The sequence below is a fragment of the Ammospiza nelsoni genome, chromosome W (genome assembly GCF_027579445.1).
Source record: "Ammospiza nelsoni isolate bAmmNel1 chromosome W, bAmmNel1.pri, whole genome shotgun sequence".
Taxonomy (NCBI): domain Eukaryota; kingdom Metazoa; phylum Chordata; class Aves; order Passeriformes; family Passerellidae; genus Ammospiza; species Ammospiza nelsoni.
Window position 1 is genome coordinate 8,707,618 of NC_080668.1, and position 19,997 is coordinate 8,727,614.

The 19,997-nt window shown below is 45.1% G+C and overlaps 1 pseudogene; it reads right to left on the reverse strand.

The window, feature by feature from the left end:
- Window positions 1–19,997, reverse strand: part of LOC132086128 (protein patched homolog 1-like) — a 217,877-nt pseudogene that overhangs the window by 107,439 nt on the left and 90,441 nt on the right.

The window sequence follows — 19,997 nt, forward strand, 5'->3', positions numbered from 1 at the left end:
GGGCACTTCTCTCCCTCCCTGCCCCCACTGCCTGCTGCAGCCAGCACCTCAGGCCTCACTCGGCTGCTTCAAACATGGGTAGTACTCACCTCCCTGCACCATCGGTGAACTCAGTTGTTCGCTTTCTTTTTCATATACCACACACTCGCACAATTACAGAGACATTAACATTAACCACACAATGCATTAACCATACAGTGATACAGTGTCCAGATACCACACACACACACACACACACACAGGTTCACTCGCTCCACCCTCAGGGTTCCTAGCAGCTGCTCTATCAGGACAATGAACTCTCGTCTCTAATCTAGCTGCTCCATCAGCTGCATCTACAGGCAGAGCACCCAGATGTCTCTGAGTGACTTACACTCTATCTCTTTTTTCCCCCGGGGGCCCCTCAGTACATACTGTATCCTCCGCAGGCCAGCAGGTCCTTGTCTGTCCTTGCAGGAGGCAAGCTGAGATGAGCGGAGCCCTACCAGGAAAAAAAATGCTAGGGCGTGCTTTGGAGGTCCGTCAATCCCCCCTGCCCCTGCGGGAACAGAGAACTCACATCTGGGGTGCCAGAATATTTTGCAGAGAAAAGAAAAAGTACTCCACAACTTTGTGAAAGTTGTAAAGCCAGTATGTTTATTACAGCGCTGGACGCATGCGGAGATTGGTCTCCTCAAAAAAGGCATGCGTACCTCTGAGAACTTCAGGTCCCTTTTTATCTCTCTCTCAAATACATAAGCATAGTTTCACAATAGGTTCATACATATTCATTTTTATGGATTTTGCATAACATTTGCCGCTAGTTCCTTTTTATCAGAAAGAATTCTTAGGTCAGGTTGACCTGCTCCTGTAACAGTTTCTGTCTCTCTTTATCATCTTCTGTCTCCCTTCCTTTATCTCTGTCCTTCACTGAAGTAACTTCACTGAGCTTAGGCCTTGCAGTCAGGCTAAATAACTATAGTTTCTAACCACAGACTCAACTCAAAAATGTACATTTCACTTGAATCAAAATGGATTTCTATCCTGGAAATTTTCTACTTTGCCTCAGCCGTGTATTCAGATGTATCAGTTTGGCGCCCACTGACTATCTTGATAGATGCAATCGGCAAGGCGATATTCTTATGTTAAGACGTCTATCATTATCTTGTGTCCGGGAACTAGTTGACTCTGAATAGGTCAGCTGCTCCCGGTCGGGGTGGTCAAAAGTCATGGTTTCAATTTCACAATATTTTATACCATACATTAATAGCATGAATTATCACTATTATATACTACAGTGAGGATATGGTGGGTCCTGGGCCCGGCCCCCATCTCGGCCGGGCTGAGCCCCTTCCCCCAGGCCACTTGCCACCCCCCTCTCCTCCATCAGCCATGTTCTGGCTGGGCTGGGCCCCAGCAGCTACCAGTCAAGAAGGCGGGGGAGGCTGCAGAGCCCAGGCTGGGACAGGGCTGGCCGCGATTGTTAAGATCTTACTCTCAAGTGCCCTCCCCCCAGCGCAGCTGAAATTAGAGGCCCCTGCAGACTGCAACCTGCGCAGAGTAGCCCTGTGGCTGGAGTTGAACGCAGAAAGACCAGGGATCAACCATGAGGCTGAGCCTGACGCGGCCCCAGCCACAGCTCCCACCACAAGTTACCGGTGGGTCAGATAGGCCCCAGGCATGATGTTAACCGTTTCAGTGCTACAATCTTCCCTCGAGTGAGAAAAAAGAACTAGATGGAAGCATATAAAGGAACCAGGAGAAGATCTCTGTTCCCAGAGACAAAGACAATTTTAGAAATAGATAATAAGAACTTTTACCTTTAAATGGGTAAACTTTTACCTTTAAACATCTCATCTTTAAAACAATACCCCATAAGTCAACATAGCCGATCAACAAGCTGTGGGAAGGCTTGTAGCAATAAGGACTTCACAACAGCAAGGTTCCCTGGGCAGCTGTTATTCATGACAAAATTGAGAACCACAAGAGAACTATTTTTTTCCTCTTGTGGAGAAGTCTCCATAACCTTAACAAGAGGGACTTCTCTCCCTAAGTGAACTAAAGACAGACTAGTTTAGAGAGGGTAAACTAACTAGAATTTTAGGCTTTATTTCTTTACATTATCAGTGGGGGGAAAAAAAAGGTTGTGGGGGGAGAAGAACTGTTCTGAATGGTTTGTTTTGGTTCTTACTAATTTTTTTCTTTCTCTTAGTTACTTTTAATAAAACTTTCTTTATACCCTTTTAAAGTTTTGAGCCTGCTTTACCTTTCTCCTAATCCTATCTCACAGCAGGAAATAAGTGCATTAGTGATTACCCAACACCAAAACCTACCACACTTTAGTTCATTAGACCAAAAAAATCTTAACACTAAAAAAATCTTAAATTAACAAATCCAAACAACCACAGATTTAGAGAAATTAGTAGACTTCTGCACACCACTGTCATTCATTGGTAGGATACATTGGCTCCTAATTGATACTATTTCTTCACTAGCTGTAATACAGGTACCTTTATTATCATGCACTGTCTTATGAACCTACTAGCAGTGTTTATTTTTGTTTATCCTGTGTAGTAAGTAAACCTGTTAAAGTCCCATGTCTGTCTTTTTCTTGTGTCTATTCAATAAATAATTCATATTGTAAAAGACTTGATTGGTCATGATTATGAACTCGCAAGCAAGAGTGGGTTTTGGGGTGCTGGCCACCTCTATAAAGCTGTTGTCTACTGCCAGAAACCTGGGCAAAGGCAGGGACTTGTCTAAGCTCTCCCCTCTCATTCGCAACAAATTAGCACAGTGAGCAGGGTCATGACAAACAATCTGAAAAAACAGACCACAGATTCAACAGATTGCTCACAGTGGCACAGTGATCATAATCCTTGGTTGGTAGATAACTGGTTTGAGTGGGGAAAAAATTCAAGAGAAAATAAATGAACAGCTGGAATCACTGACAGGTAAAAATGGAAAAAATATAATTTCTCTTGCACTTGCATTAGGCTTAAAATCTGCTTGCCAATGGTAGGAACAAAGGATAAAAGAATATGACAAATTGAAACAAGAGCAAAAAGAATCCAAGGAAAAAACAAAACCCTTGGCATGTGAAGGACAAGAAGGTAATTGGGAGCAGTCATCATGACCAAGGGGAAATCATGCTTGATCAACATGATAACCTTCTACAATGAAATTACCAGCTTATGAGACAGAGTAGAAATTCTCTAGAGTAGAAATCCATTCTGATTTAGGTGAAATGTACATCTTTGAGTTAAGTCTGTAGTTTGAAAACAAAGCTATTTAGTCTGACTGCCTGTTCTGGTAAAAAGCCTAGGCTCAGAGAAACTGCTTCAGTGAAGGACAGAGATAAGGAGGGGAGACAGACTGCTGTGAGAGCAGGTCAACCTGACCTAGGAATTCTTTCTGATTAAAAAAAAGAACTAGCAGCAAATGTCACGCGAAATTCGTAAAAATGAATAGGTATGAACCTATTGTGAAATTGTATGCATGTGTATTTGAGAGGGGGATAAAAAGGGACCTGAAGTTCGCAGAAGTACGCATGTCTTTTAAGGAGAGTAATCTCCACATGCATCCAGCGCTGTAATAAACATACCGGCTTTATAACTTTCACAAAAGTTGTGAAGTTTTTTTATCTCTGCAAAACACTTAGTAGACAAGTCTACTTTGTCTACCTTGACTTGAGAAAGGCTTTTGACACTGTCCCATAAGATCATCACAGAGAAGCTGATGAAGTATGGGCTGGATGAGTAAAGTAGGCTGGAAACTGGCCAAATGGCTGGGCCCAGATGGTGGTGATCAGTGGCATGAAGTCTAGTTGGAGGCCAGTAACTATCAGTATACCCCCAGAGTAATTATTGAGTCCTGTCCTGTTCAACACCTTCATTAATGATCTGGAAGATGAGGCAGAGTGTACCCTCAGCAACACTGCAGATTACACAAAACTGAGAAGACTGGCTGACACACCAGAGGGTTGTGCTGTCATCCAGAGGGACCTGGACAGGCTGCAGAAATGGGCTGACAGGAACAACATGCAATTCAACAAGGAGAAGTACAAAGTCCTCCCCCTGGGAAGGAACAACCCCATGCACCATTACATGCTGTGGACTGACCTGCTGGAAAGCATCCTTGCAGAAAAGGCCTTGGAGGTCCTGGCAGACACAAAGCTGAACATGAGCCAGCAGTGTACCCTTGCAACAAAGATGGCTAATGATATTCTGGGCTGTATTAGACAAAGTATTGTCAGCAGGTTGAGGGAGGTGATCTTTCCCCTCTACTCAGCCCTGGTGAGGCCACACCTGGAATGCCTTGTTGTCGTGGTTTGAGACATTGACAGGAAGTAGGTTCAGGGGGGGAATCTCATCAATGTGCATAAATACCTCAAGTGGGAATGCAAAAAACACAGTCAGAGTCTTTTCAGTGGTGCCCAGGGAGAGGACCAGAGGCAATGGGCACAAACTGAAATGCGAGAGTACCATCTGAACATAAGAAAATCCTTTTTCAATGTGAGGGTGACTGATCACTGAAACAGGTTGCCCAGGGATATTGAGGAGTCTCCCTCCTTGGAGATATTCAAAAGCCATTTGAACATAGTCCTGGGAAACTGGTTGGAGGTTGAGCATGGGGCTTGGACCAGATGACTTCCAGAGGTCATTTCCAATCTTAATCATTCTGGGATTCTGTGCAGTGCATAAATACAAATTCATCCTTCCTGAATACATCTCTAACTCCATTTCAGCCTCTTAGAAAGTGCTTATGTGAAAGCATTTCTGCTATCATCATAATCATGTAGAAGATCACTGGGAGTTAAGAGGAGGGTGTTGAAGAATGTAGGAAAAAATGAGAGATCTTCAAAGGACAGTTTCAGAGGAACAGACAAGTTGCTATGCTAGACAATATATGGAGGCAGAACTTTCAGACTAATATCAAACTCCTGACACAGAGGTAAGTAGACACAATACCAAATATATTCATTTGCATGCAACATTACCAATTAGTGGTTGCAAGTTACATTTTACATTACTACAGTGTGTGGAAACTTAGCTATATCACCTCTTTTTTCCCTTCCAGTATATGCTACAGTTCTTACAAGTTTGATTGTGGGAACCCAGGAAATTCCTCTGGCTGCCCTGGAGGACTCCAGACCCTGTCAAGGGGCTCAGAGACCTTGGCACAGAGCCCAAAACCCCTGTGCCTTTGATTTAGCCCTTGGAAAAAACAATTACCAACCTTGTATGAAGAATTAAAAGCCACAAAAGTTTAAGTAGAATGATAGTGAATTTATCACAGAGTGGAAAAATAGATTTTTGGGGTTTTTAGAATGGGGGTTCAGGGTGAAAGATGGAGGAATCTGGGCATTTCCAGCCTTTCTCCTTCTTCTTCTTGGCCTCCATCTTCTGCTGTGATGTTGGCAATTTTAGATTGGTTTAGATAGAAGCTCACTGTCTAACATAGATGATAGGTATTGGAAAGTAATTGTACATATTGTACACATAGTTTTTAGTATAAAAAGATAACACCGCCCTGGGGGAGGCAGAGTGCCTCAGACTGTCTTGCTGAGCGGACGTCGGCAGGACAGGAGAAAGAATGTTATAGATAAGATACAATAAACAATCTTGAGACCAAGAACTGAAGAGCTCTGATTCCTTCGACCACCAGGCTGGGAAAAGAGACTTTTTAACATTTCTCGGGTATTACAGCGACCTGATGAGGTCTTCAGGGTGAGAGAAGTGAACAAGAATCTTAGTTCATGATCAGAAGGCTGGATTTATTGATATATGATATATAATACATTATAACTATACTAAAAGGAATAAGGAGAGAAGTTGCAGAGGCTGCTAAGCTAAGAATAGAATAGGAAAGAATGAATAACAAAGTTCTTTGTCCAGCAGAAAGCAAGGACAAACTCTTCTGTGAGTGGTCAGCAAATCCAAACACTCACAGAAGACCAATCACCGCTGCACCTGTTGCATTCCACACCGGCCGATAACAATTGTTTACATTCTTATTCTGGGGTCTCAGCTTCCCAGAAGATGAACAAATCCCAAAGAAAGGATTTCTATGAAAAAATGTCTGCGACACTCGGGGTCACTCTGACCAACTAGAGACCCTGAGACATTGGTGTTCCCTGACTGGGCTCCAAGAGGGCACCCAGGTGGTCAGTTGGCAAGCAGCCACACCACCAGCCATCAGCTGCTGAAACCCAGCTCAAGAAGAGGCACACTCAAGGAAAAATCCAGAGAGAACATCTCAATCTCTGCCAAGAAGACTCATTTCAAAGCTCGACCCGGAAGGAGGAGGACCAGAAGCCAAACTGGAAATCCTCACCTGCGAGCTGCTGGACAGTGACCAGGGCAGATGATTCAGCTTCTGGTAAGAAAGGTCAAAATGGAGAACATGGGGGATGCATGCTCCCAGGAACAACTCAGCATCTTGTCAGCCCTACAGGGCATGGCAGCCACACACCCTGTGAAAATCTCTGAAAAAAAGATAAAACGGCCTTGAAGCTTTTATCCCCAGCAAGTGTAATGCTAGAGGCAATTTCATGGAATTCCGCGGGGTCTGCCAGCTATCAGCAGGCAGCAAGTATTCCCCTAAGGGTGGGGGGAGGGAAGTCATCCTGCCATCAGCAGGCGGCAGTTGCTCTTACCGACCAGAGAGGGGCAGAAACAATCCCTACCAAACAGGTGTGGGAAGAATTGGCATCATCTGCAGAGTCCCTGGGGTCCCCAGTGTCTCCTGGATCCCCAGAATTACCCCCACTGCTCCTGGGAAAGCTTAGGCTAGAGATTTTCCCAAGCAAGTTGGAGGACTTGGATTTTGCCTTCTTTGAGGAATGTTCTCCCGATTCGCAAAAACCACTGCAGAGCCTCACCACGGAGGCGGTGGTGGAATTGTTGGGGAGGGGGGCAGGGGGCAGAGAAGGTCGCGGGATCTGGGGGAGAGCCGCTTCTCGGGGACTGGCAAATCCATGCCACGGTGGCGCCAGCCAGCCAGCAGCCCGGGGGGACCACAGAGGCAGCTGTGGGGGTTGCGGAGGCCGATGGGGGGGCCACAGGGGCAGCGGGGGGAATAGCAGACACAGCAGCAGTGGAGGCGATAGTGCGCACAGCGATGGCGGTGGTGGTGCACGCGATCACAGCAGCGGGCGGTCACCAGCTGTCCAAAGCATGCTCAGCAGCTGCGAGGGCACGGCCGGGAAGCACAGAAGCTGCGGCGGTGAGTGCGTGCGCGATGCCGGCGGCAGCAGTTTCGTGCAGAGCGGTGCCAAAGACGTGTGCGAAGGGGACAACTCACGCGACTGCGATGGTACACGATCAGCGGCCACTCGGGGAACGCTCACGGGTCGCGGCAGCTACACTGGGCGGGACTAAGCGAGCCGGGATGGGACGCGAAGTCGCAGGAGCCGAATACACGGTCGTGACACGCTCAAAGTCCACGGCGAGGAGCGCGGTAAGACGCGGTGAGCACGCGATGATGACGCAAAACCCGGAAGTTGGAGCAGGGAGGGTTCTGTCCCATTTCGCAGACGCATCACAGGCACCGGCCGAGCGGGGACCGCGCACACTGGTTGCGGGGGTTGGCACGGAGCTGGAATGGTATGTGAGCAGTTTGGGTGTCGATCTGGGAGAGAAGGACATTCCTGAGATCGCGCCTGCGCCGAGACGAGCACAGGGGAGGCGCTGTCAGGGCGGGGTCGTCCACATTCCCGTGACAACACAGGCAGAGAGGGGGCGTGGTCAGGGTGCAGAGGGTTCCTTAGGTACCACCCCTTCTCCGGTCCCATGACAGCTCTACCTGAATGGAGTGATTGACAATCAGCCCAGATGTTTTCTGCGTCAAAAGGTATTCAAGTCCTTTTGACTTGGTGATTTGACCATATATGACAGCTGAGCCTGTTTTCAAAGGGAGTTTGGAAAAACATGAATCCAGACATTGATTATAAAGCAGAACTCCTCATTAGCCATTTAGAAATTAATGGCGTGAGATGACCTCTCATGGATATAATCTTTTAAAGTTCCTTTAAAACCGCTTTATTGGGGAGTAACCTTAGCCACAAAGAATTTAAGTGTTGGAGAAACAGTGGATTGATTTCTGAGTTCAGATCAGAGCCTCAGCATATGTCCTGGATTGCCAAGGAAATTGTATTCTACTTGCCATCTGTATGGCAGTTGTCTTCTGTTAAGTGGGCAGTTGTCCTTATCTCTTCCACAACCACTCCTCCCTCCGGCAAGACATCTGCTGATAATAGGCTATTGAATGTCACTGCATGACTGATAAGAACTATAGCATCCCATTGTGGGATGCTCCTCCCAGGGGGAAGAGCCAAGCATTCCTACCCAGATATAATCTTGAGATTCTGGAGCACCACCATGGCTTTCTCCACTGGCTTTCCCAGAGGAAGAAGTGCCTCTTCCACTGGATCTTCAGAGGAAGACTACACCTTTCTACAGGATCACTGCTCCAACCGAACCACACCTGATGCTCCAGGAGGACTGCAGCTACAATTCCAATTGGACTGCTACGAACACCCTGACCAACAGGGTGTCAGGTTGTGTTCTGACTGTCAGTGTTGTTTTAGTTTACTGCATTGTTTATTTTATCTTTTTATTTTCTTCCCTATTAAAGAACTGTTATTCCCGCTCCCATATTTTTGCCTGAGAGCCCCCCTTAATTTCAAATTTATACCAATTCAGAGGGAGGGGGTTTACATTTTTCCATTTCAGGGGAGGCTTCTTCCTTCGTTAGCAGACACCTGTCTTTCCAAACCAAGACAGCGTACTTTAAAGCATGTGACTGTATTGGAAGAGAAGGTCGTTACTACAGTGAATAATTACTTGCTACTGTAGAATTAAAAAGAAAAGTTCATGTAGTTCTCTCTCTTACCTTGCAGTCAGTCTCAAAAGCAGTGCAACCACATTTTGGGAAGCTGCTTATCATCTTCCAACAAAATGTATGTCACATTACTGAAACTTTTGTGAAGTTCATAAAGTAAGTGCTGGACATATGGACTGAGATAGTCTGCTTTCTGTGTCACTATATAAATGTTGTAAAATGAGAAATACTTGAACTATGCTGCAATAAAGTCATATTCCTGGGTTTCTCATGGTACAATGTCTGTGAGATTAAGTCCATCTCTAGCCCGGGTAGTTCCATATAGGCTGAGCCCAAGTAAACCCAGAAAAAGAAAAATAACCACAATCTGCAACAGAAAATGGAAATGCCTTTGGTTTTATGTTCCTAAAGAAATTAGGAACTCATAATAGCACAGAGAACCAGGATCAAAATTAATGCCCATGACTATTTTTTTAAGCTTTTGTATATTTATGCACACATACACACACTACAAGGCCAAACTAATTTGTGTTTTAGTGAACAGGAAATTTATATGGTGATGAAGATAAAAAGTAAATTGGGTTTCAGTCTTCATGAACTTAGGTTACCAAAAGTCGCCAAAACCCTTAAAACAACTTGTGTTAAAAAGTATGCCATTATAGCACTACCAAGATAAAACTTTTAAAGTGTGAAATTGTGTAAAAATATTAAGAACTGTAATTCCAAAATAATTCCATTAATTGCTGATATTTAATACTATTGTCAGGATAATTGTCCTACTGGGCAAGGCAGAAGTCTATTTTTGAAAAACAGGTAAATAGTTTTCTGATTACCTTAGTGTAGGTGTGATGGGGGTCATGTACGGTTGGCACGGACGGAGACGAGAGATCTCTGCAGCCAAGTCGTGAAACTATCGGTTTATTACAAAGGGCATGGGTGCAGGGCCCTGTTGCGAGCTGCCAGCCGCAGCTCAGAGCAGGGCCGAGAGAAGAGAGGCTTAAAGTGTAGGAGAGTCAATGGCAAAGGTTTAAGAGCGGAGAGCATGTAGAAAGGAGGGGGTGAAGAAGTGCAGAGGTGAGCACAAAAAGAGAAGAGAAGAGGAAGAGCGGAGGAAGAGCAGTGGAAGAGCGAGGAAAGAGAAGAGAAAGAGAGCGAAGTTCCCGTTACAATACAATAAATCATCTTCAGTGTTGAATATTCAGATTCTCACTAACCAATCTACTACAGCATGCATATCCTATAACATTTCCATACAACCTATAAGAATCACTACATTACCATACTGTGTTACATTTTAAACCCTAAATCTTACTCTTTGGGCCCTATCTGCCAAGCTGCAGGGTCTTCTCTGACCCTTGGACCTGCCTGCTTGCAGAGGGTATTGTTTCATCAAGAGGGGATTACCTTCGGCTGGCCACACCATTGTTTTCCAGTTGTTCAGTAACTAAGGGGTCTCAAAACTTGCTTTCATTTCAATCTCACTTATAGTTTCTATATTCTCAAAATCTTTTGCCAGGCAATCATATTTATAAGGCTTTCCTGTTCCATCCTCACCAACACCTTAGATTTTGGGTTTAGCAGAAATGGAGCATAATGCTTTTCTGAAAAAGATGGGAGTGTCCATTTCATACAGGGTGGCTCAAGGCAATTCATACTGGAATCTGAGAACTGGGAAAGCAAATCTCTTGTTGAGTTTGTGCTTTCTGGGCTCTGGCAGCTGATATTATCTTACATCACTGTCACTTGGCTGCACAGATATTGCTGAGCAAGGTTCTGCTGTGGTGTAATACACCTGTGAGTGAGGATCATATTCTGTGTGTTACTGCACTGTAGACTGCATTGTAATCTGAGTTTCATGTATGAAACTCTGATGGCTTTATGAGGATGTACTGTAGTAAGTATTATCACTATTTTTCACATATGCTTGAGGCTCAATCTGAATCACTCTAGTGGCACACGGACTGCAAGAGAAAAACATTGTTCACATTTTGATAGGTATTCATTTTAATCAGGCTAGACAGGATAATCTGCTTCCATCAAAACTGCTTCCACTACAGTGAAATTGTTTATGTTAATTAAGCATAATTTTTTGATGAGGATTTCCTTCTGCACTTTTAGAAAGTATTTCCTAGATATGGTTTAAAGTGTGGGCCTCTGAGACTGTTTCTGCATGTTTTTTGTGCCCAAGAAAGAAGGAACCAGCATGTCTGAAGACACTGGTATCCACTTAAATCACTCTATTTATTACATATACTAATCAGGTCAATAACCAGGTAGTTGCACACAGTCTGAAAGCATTATATATGTGTGTGAATTACATCTACATGACCATGCTGAGAATGAAACTTTTTAGAAGATCAAAATGCATGACATGCTGAGTTCTTCTGTTGAAAACTATTGAAGCAACTGAAAAATAGTATTTGGACCTTCTGAATAACATCTCAGACTTTTGTGAGGCAGGTTGAAGCCACCTGCCATACACTGACTCTGTATTTTAAAATTTATGTAAACATATATGAGTATTAGTTGCCAGAAAGGACAGGCAAAATGAAGAGACAAAATTACAGAAGCATTTTTTGAAGCATTTATTTTAGTTGATACCTAGTTTATAAGAAAAAAAGTCATAAGCAAGCTTCCTTCTGTAAATAAAAGCAAATTGCTGATAGAAAACAGTATCAGAGATTTTTCACCAAGTGGAAAAATCTTACGAAAAGGAAGAAAATGTTGCCTACCTAAACAAACAAGCTCTTATTAACTGAATTTCTTCATATGTACATCAGCTCAAATTTTCATTCTCATTTGGTACAACTTTAGATGTAGGAATAAATAGAAGGCCTGGCAGCCCTGGGCTTCTGAGAATTGGGCCTCCAAAATTCAAGCACATTAGACCATCCAGTGAAACTGTGGCTGAATCAGAAACAGAAAGAGGGAGTCCTGGCTTCCAATCAACTCCCTGTTCTAATGACTACCTCAAAAGCATATTTAGGAGAGCACTTTCTCTCTCTGACATCAAAGTTAAAAAGGTCAGACTATGTCTGCTCCCCCGTGGGTGCAAAAGGCTGAGAACAGAAAGGCATTTCTCTACATACTGATTATGAGATGCATGTGGGAGTACATGTATAGAAATGCAGGTTATCCTCTTCATTGCTGGCAAAAGTAAAAACTAATGTAGAAAATCACAGAATCACAGAAATTCTAGGCTGGAAGAGACCTGTAAGATCATCGAGTCCAACCCATGTCCACTCTTTCTGTAAAATACTTCCTCCTTAATTCTAGCTTGCATCTCCCTTGGCGCAGCTTGAGACTGTGTCCTCTTGTTCTGTCTGTTGTTGCCCGGAGAAAGAGACTGACCCCCAGCTCATCACCGCCACCCTTCAGGAAGTTGAAGAGAGTGATAAGGTCATAAAATATGCTTTATCTCTAAGCAGTGGTTCTGCTAATGGCAGTAGATTCCTCCTAGTCTACCCATGACCTCAGAACTGGATGTACATTAGTTAAGAGTGTGCATACTACCATTCTAAATTACTATTGAAGCCATAACAGAAAAATTACCAATCGTTACCTTGCAATGGTACTGATAATTCTGAATTCTTCATAGTCCTATGAAGAAGTAGGCTAAAGAGAAGTAATTTTATAGTTTTTACATTATTTTTATGTATTTAGGTTTCAAGGCACAAAAAGCAAAAATATTTGCACAGAGTGATTAAGGAAGGCTTCTGAGTAGCCCTAGTTATTTACAGTCTTCCATAAGAGACTGGAATTAAGTCTTCCAAAGTTTACCAATACCAGCCATACCCCATAAAATTCAAAAAATACAGCTATTACTAAAGCATGGCTCTTTTACATGCTTCCAGAAAGTTGTCTTCCAATGGCTAAAATGGATGTAGGTATGAATAAAGGAAAAAATGTGTGTGTGTGAGTGTAGCAATGTAATTCAGCAATAAAAACCATGGCAATAACATACTGACCCTGCTGCTGTCCCGCTGCAATGAAGAACTCCCACTCTTGACAAGGGACATTAGCACTGATTGGTAAAGACAAAAAGGACGCATCTCATATACTGTAATTGTATTACACATTCTCACCTTGTAAAACAGCAGAATATATCCAGTCTCCTGTCTTCCCGACAATAAAGGTCCATGCTCAGGATAGCAGGAAAAATCCGCAAAACCATAGCAAAGTTGAATACCATCTCAACTGCTGCCTAAATGAGCCTTAATTTGGTCTTATCTTAGGGCAAGCTGTGACAGCTCCAGAGCTCAGCTCCCAGGGGGACTGAGTGCCAGAGGCCAGCTCGCTCTCAGACCAAGGCCGCGGGTCAGCCCCAAGCAAGCAGGGAATATTCAGCTCTTAGTGATGAGCCAGCTCTTGTGATTTCAGCTTTGCTTGCTAGGTAGCTTTTCCCTTGGCTTAAGGCTCCAGCAGACGGTAGAGAGAGGAGAAGGAGAAGACGCTGGCTGTTCCACGTGTATGGCTTTATTGTACGGGTTCCGTGAAGGGTCTCAGCTCTTCTTCTGAGTTAGTAGGGGTACAGTATGCTACTTTTATAGCCTTGGCCCAGATCCAATCCTGACCAATGGCAAAGGTGTTAGAGTGACCATAAGTGACCAATAGTAGGGTTAACAAGATATTGTCTTACATGGCTATAGGGCTAAGGTATAAGGCGGATGTCCCTGGAGACAGGAAGCTTCTTTGCCGCTGTGTCAGCATTCTATTCTCCAAGGGGCCCTGGCTAAAGCTGAGGGGTTTACTACAGCTGCCTAGAGATCAATCACAAGAGAAGTGAAGTACTTACTAAACTTCATTTAGGGCAATGTCTTTATAAAGCATAAAAACACCTTTAAATTTTCACCCATTCACCCATTTTTCATGTTTACTCATCAGACACTTTCAAGCTTCTCCCTGAGGGAACTGGGAGGTATATTTTACATTCCAGTTTCATTATGGTGAGCCTACTGTAGTTCATTCGTTTTATTTTAATAATAGTTTTCTTAAGATTTTTGATATCTCTATATCTAGATATGTGGTGGCATCAACATTTTTTAAGTGGAAAAAACAGAGTTGTCAATAAATTGCACTTTTATATGAGATCCTGCCCTATTTAGTCTCAGTACAAAAAGATGGAAGCAAAAGCAAATCTGGAACTAGGACCGAAGATCTCACATTTAAGGGATCTGAAGTAATTGAAGTACCACAAAAACATTAAAGCATATTTTGAAATCAGTAATGAAATAAAGGCTTAATTAAATTTTAATGAATTTGCTCTATTTAGTAAAACACTATGCATTTGATGCACTTTAAGTCTAGCAAAAAACCCCCAAAAAAGCCCCAAAAAACCATTTTGTGATTATCTGTTGAACTGTCCTGCTCGTATTTAACTTGATTTAATGAGCTGGTCTACCAAAATTAGCCTTATATTGGAACAAGAATAGTCAATTTGCAAAGTGATCATTATTTAAAGAAAAACAACCTCTCCTTCAAACTGTAACCCTTTCTTACACAGAGATTCACAGACAATCTGTATAAACATATGTAGTGCAGCATCTATCATTATTCTTAATGATATTTATTTACAATAAAACATAGCTGGTCACTCACCTTACAAGGGGAAAAATTGGGCACAGATGGGTTTGAAAGATAGCAGTAGATAAGGACAAGTCACTGAGGGTTGTTTTTCTCCCAAAAAATGGAAGAAAATAGTAGAGGCATCAAGAGAAAGAAAAGAAAAAGAAACCTTTATATTTTACTCATTATATAATTAGTAGGCATCTCTATATTAGCCCAGTTTCAGGATGAAGAAAGCATATAAATTATCAAGTGCCTCCACCTGCAAACTTCTGAAGTAAACAATGCTTGGGTGCTAACACTCAAAAATATGACTAAAATTTGATTACACAAATGGAGTGCCTGACCTGATGTAAATGAGCCCTCCTTCCAACACAGATCAATGTCTGCTTTTGATGTTGAAAACCAGCCTTTAAATTTGGCAACTCAAAAGAAAATACATCCAAAGTTCATATTTTAAAAATATTCAACTTATGTGACCCTAAATAATGCAATTTTGCATTTTTCTGTCTCTTATTTGTGAAAATCTGTGGTGGGTTGACCCTGGCTGGATGCCAGGCACCCACCAAAGCTGCTCTATCACTCCCTGTCATGGTTTGATGCTGGTGCAACGCCAGTGCCCCCATGAAAATACACTCTCCCTGGTGTCTGCTGTGAGATGTGACCAGGAATAAGCAAAGTAGGCCCCCACTTAGAAATAAAGAAAACTTTATTAACTAAACTACAACTATATGTAAAAAGAAACACACAGAAAAAATGAAAACCTTCCAAAAACATTTCCTCCTCCCCCCACCAAATTTCCAACACATCCATCCCTCAGATCACCAACTCTCAGTCCATCACCACCCTTTAGATAAGCAATTCTCAGTTCATCAAGAGGAGAGGAGCCTTTCTTGTGCCATAGGCTTCCCCAGGAAACACAGTTGAAATCTCATGTGTTTCCATGTCACTCGTGGCACCGCCCGGAGAACATTTGCCATCATGACCTCTTTCTTCCATGTCCAGTGTTCTCACCACTGCACATGGACCAGAGCTGCTTCTAGGGTTTTCCTTTTAAGGATGCTTTTTCCCGTTCCAAAAAGAGCACAGTCTCTCACCTTCGGGACACTTGTCCCCCCCAAATTTCACCCCCTGGGGCCGAGGCGTCTCAACACTGAACCCTCTTAGCTCTGAGCCATTGCCTCCCCCTGGATACAGTCTCTGTGTCACAGGAAAAATGGTTCTGTCCATGGCTATACAAGAAAAGTCCAGCCAAGGCCACTCCATCACCTCCTCCCACCTAAGATTCTTCTCCACTCTTCCAACATCTTTCACTTGCACGGACTTTCATCACACTGTTGCCTTCAAGGCGTGGCGACCTGGTTCTTAGTCCGGCACGGTGGCCCAAAGCCCAGGGTCACTCGGTCCATATGCTCCTGACACCAACGTGGTGGACAGCAAATGGCGTTTATTGAGGGGTCTCAGGGGTTTTTATAGCTTGGGCCATCAGTGTCATTTCCTTCTGCTCACGTCCGGCTGGGTGCGGCCAGGTACGGAGCAAAGGTCTGACTGCAGGGGGGAGGATGTCATGACTGACCGTACAGCCCGAATTCTTCCGCACGCATGTCCCTAACTCTCCACATTTCCCCCCTTCCTCATGATTAGTAAAAATCGTATAAAATTATAAAATGTAGACATTACGAAATTTCATGGGTTAGTAAAATTAGTATAAAATTGTAAGTGTGGTAGTAACTGGCACGCCTTAAAGTAATTGTCGGCGCTCGAGAAACATAATGTTAACCTTTTCTAAACGCTTTTTAATGAATAGCACCAGTTTGTTTAATATGCAAGGCCCGAAGATTAGGGTTAGTAAGATTATAGTGAGTGGGCCTATTAGGGTAGAAATCAGGGTGGTGAGCCATGGGGACCGGTTGAGCCACGACTCGAACCAGCCCTGTTGAGCTTCTCTGTCCATTTTTCTTAGGCTTAGTCGGTTTCTCAGTTCGGCCATGGAGTCTCTGACGACTCTGGTGTGGTCCCCATAAAAGCAGCATTCCTCTTTCAAGGCAGCACACAGGCCTCCTTGCTGCATGAACAAAAGGTCCAGTCCTCACCTGTTTTGGAGAACAACCTCTGAGAGCGAGGAAAGGGATTTTTCTAGGGAAGAGATGGATTTCTCAATCCTTTGCAAGTCCTCGTCGACAGTCATCTGCAGTTGTGCCAGTCCTTGATGTTGAGTTGCAAGGGCCGAGATGCCTGTGGCAGCGCTTGTAGCTCCTAAACCGAGGAGCATTGCGATGGTGATGCCTGTTATCACTTCTCGTTTGTAGAGCCGATTGGGTTCCTCAAACAAGCGGTACACCTCTTCCTGGCGATACAGAACTCTGGGGACAATTAGAACTTGGACACAAAAGTCAGTAGAATGATCGAATTTGTCAAGGAGTACACATGGGCTTACCCCGGATCGTTGACAGACCCACATTCCCAATGCAGCTGGGATCACCCACTGGAACTTCCCTCCCTTAAGCTTGATGAATTCCCGGCAGACATTGCCCATCTGCTTTGCCAAGGTTGCATTGCCAAAGCATTTGCCTTGGCCCGTAACCTGACTTAGGGTAATGCCTCTCCAGGGGGTGTCCCATCTGCATTGGCATGGATTGTCTGACTTTGAGAAGATGAATGGGAAATCGAGGGCAACTCCTTCATAAAAAGGGGGTTGTGCATCATAGCATAACCAGCATGACTCTGTGAGGTTCGGGTTGGATTGGTTTAACATAAGAAGGTCGCATTTAACACGCTTAGGAATGGATTGGAGAGGGTTGGTTTGGCTAAGAGATCAGATGGGGAGGTAAGTTTTGCCATCTGTGTTTTGTGGCTAGAACTACCGTTAGCTGCGATCCCCTTCCTGGGTCTACTCATTGCAAGAATCGGATTGGGTCCGACTGATTGGGATATTGGAGGTGGGAATCTGATAATTTGTTTGTTCGCCCAGATGCGGCGAGAGAGATAAACAAATGCTGTCCACACTTTGCCCGTGGCCCAGCCATCATGGGTCGGCTACAGGATTGTCATTATATAGCCTGTGCAGGTGTGCTGTTTCCTGCCTTGGGGCATGATCACGAACCCATCCATACCAAATTTTGGTTCGAGACAGCCGTGGGGAGTATACTTAATTTGCAGGAACTTATCAGGCTGTTGTGGTTTCCATGCATTGCCTGTCACAATAGTTTCACACCCCCAATATCCACAATATCCATACCCCAGGTAATTACAGTAACTTTTTCCTGGGTTGGAAGCAGGGCACCAGTAGGTCTGAAATAATGTCGTCTCCTGAAATTTGGGGTGCCCTGTATGCGAGGGAAAATGTCTTTTAGCCTGAACTTGAAAGATGGGGCGTCGGCTGCAACAATTTCTTTGATGACCCCCTCACCTGAGAGATGGCGTAGAACCCACCTGAATGGCTGGTGAGGGTAATGTTTTGTGTCTGCCTGTCCTCTGCCTGATAACCCTAGAAACAAGATCACACTGATTATTGCAGTGCGAACTGCTGCTTGGATGGGAGCTAGGTGTTCTTCCTTTGCAATGTGTCTGATCATGGCAGCTATATTAGACCCCTGCGGCAGTGATCCTAAAATGTCCTTGGTGGCTGAGTTGCATTGCTGGCGTAGGCACTCTGCCAGCACAGGACCCTTCGCCTCTGAGGGTAATGCAGAGGAATATAATGCTGCCTGAAGGCGCTCCACAAACTGAGTGAAGCTCTCACTCTCACTCTGCTTTATAGTTGACCATGGTGATGGTCTGGCTATTACTTTGGAAGCAACACGGATGGCTTCTCGGGCAGCACAGGTTGTTGTCATAACCTCATGGGCCCGCAGGCCCTCAGCCTGCGCCTGGGGGGTGATCATAGTGGGGTCTGTGCCCATTAGCCTCTGTATGCTGGAGCTGTGCAGTGGGTGGTCTGCCCCTGTTACTAAGGCTAGCTGCTTTACACAATTCTCCTCCCATTCCTGTTTAAAAACTATCATCCCCACCCCATCGAAAATCAGCCTGCAAGTCTGTTTGATATCAAAGGGAAGCATATCATCGCCTCCAAAAACGCTGTCAATGAGTGTGGAAACCATGGCAGAATTAATCCCCCTGTCTGCAATCGCTTTAATAATTGCTTGTACGTCTTTCGGGTTTACCGGGGAGTAGGTTCTTTGATTTCCGCCTGCCCCCCCCCCCACACGGACCGGGAAAACCAGTGTGGCAGACAGACCCCACTCAGCGCAAGCCATTTTTATTTTCCCCCAGTCTGTAAGCGGGGTTTGATCTTTCTCTGATATCCCCTTAACCCACGCAAGAGCGCTGTGGCTAGTGATCTTATATGCTGCTGCTCCCTTTTTGTTAAAGCCTGAATCTGTGTTGGAATCCTCCAACCACCCTTCGAGCCCATCCCAGCTCGAGTCAGAGTCCGAGCCGGAAGTCGACTGGCCGGACATTTCCGGGCTGCTCTGCCGTTTTCTAGGGCTCCGATCCCGCCCCTTCTTGCAGGGGTCGGGCCTTTCCCTCCCCTTGGGCTCCCCCCGCCTCCTGCTGGAGGAGGTCCTTGCCCTATAAGGACCTAATTTGAATTGAGCGCTCTGATCGGTCTTAAGTCCCTTCTCGGGGGCCGCCCCTCCTCCCCGCTCACCCACGCTTGCGCTGTTCCCCGAGCCTTCTGCATTTCCACCCCTCATGTTATCATTCCAGCCCTGGTCACGCACTCCGGCACCATTTTCAAACACATATGGCGGGGGTGCGTTTTTATCAACCGCTTCGAGGTCCGATATTATGGCAGCCTCCTGCGCCTCCTCTGCTAGCCCCTGCCAAAACGTCCGCGTGCGTTCCTCCCCCTCTGATGGTGAGTCCGTTCGCTGAGGGAGTTCCAGCGTTCGCGCCTCTGCGCGCCCGACCAGGTCAAAGTCCTCCACGGTTTGCGTCGCTGCCCCTACCCTCAACTGCGGCATGGCTAATAAACAAGTTTGCGCGGCTTTCCAGGTTTCTTGCTCTTGCCGAGCTTTTTGCAGAGCCTGGATAACTCTGCCCCACGATTTGAGGGCTTTCCCTGAGCCTGAGGACATGGTTTCCTCGGCCAGAGCCTTTGTGCAATTATCCCAGATCTCCGGATGGAGAATTTCTACCAGGCTTTCTATAGCCCCAAGCTTAATCAGTCTCGGTATTGCAAGACATAAATCTTTAAGCTTACACTCGATAACCCACTGCACGTGGATCTGACTTATGACCTTCGCGATAGCGTCCATGCTCCTCGCTGGTCCGGGGGTGTACCCCCCGCTGCACTAGGCCAGTTGTGCAGCCGCCGGTCCCTCGTCCAGGCGATCCATGAACCCTGGGTGCTGATCCATCCCGGGTTTTCAGCACCAGATGTTGCCTTCAAGGCGTGGCGACCTGGTTCTTAGTCCGTCACGGTGGCCCAAAGCCCAGGGTCACTCGGTCCATATGCTCCTGACACCAACGTGGTGGACAGCAAATGGCGTTTATTGAGGGGTCACACGGGTTTTTATGGCTTGGGCAGTCAGTGTCATTTCCTTCTGCTCACGTCCGGCTGGGTGCGGCCAGGTATGGAGAAAAGGTCTGACTGCAGGGGGAAGATG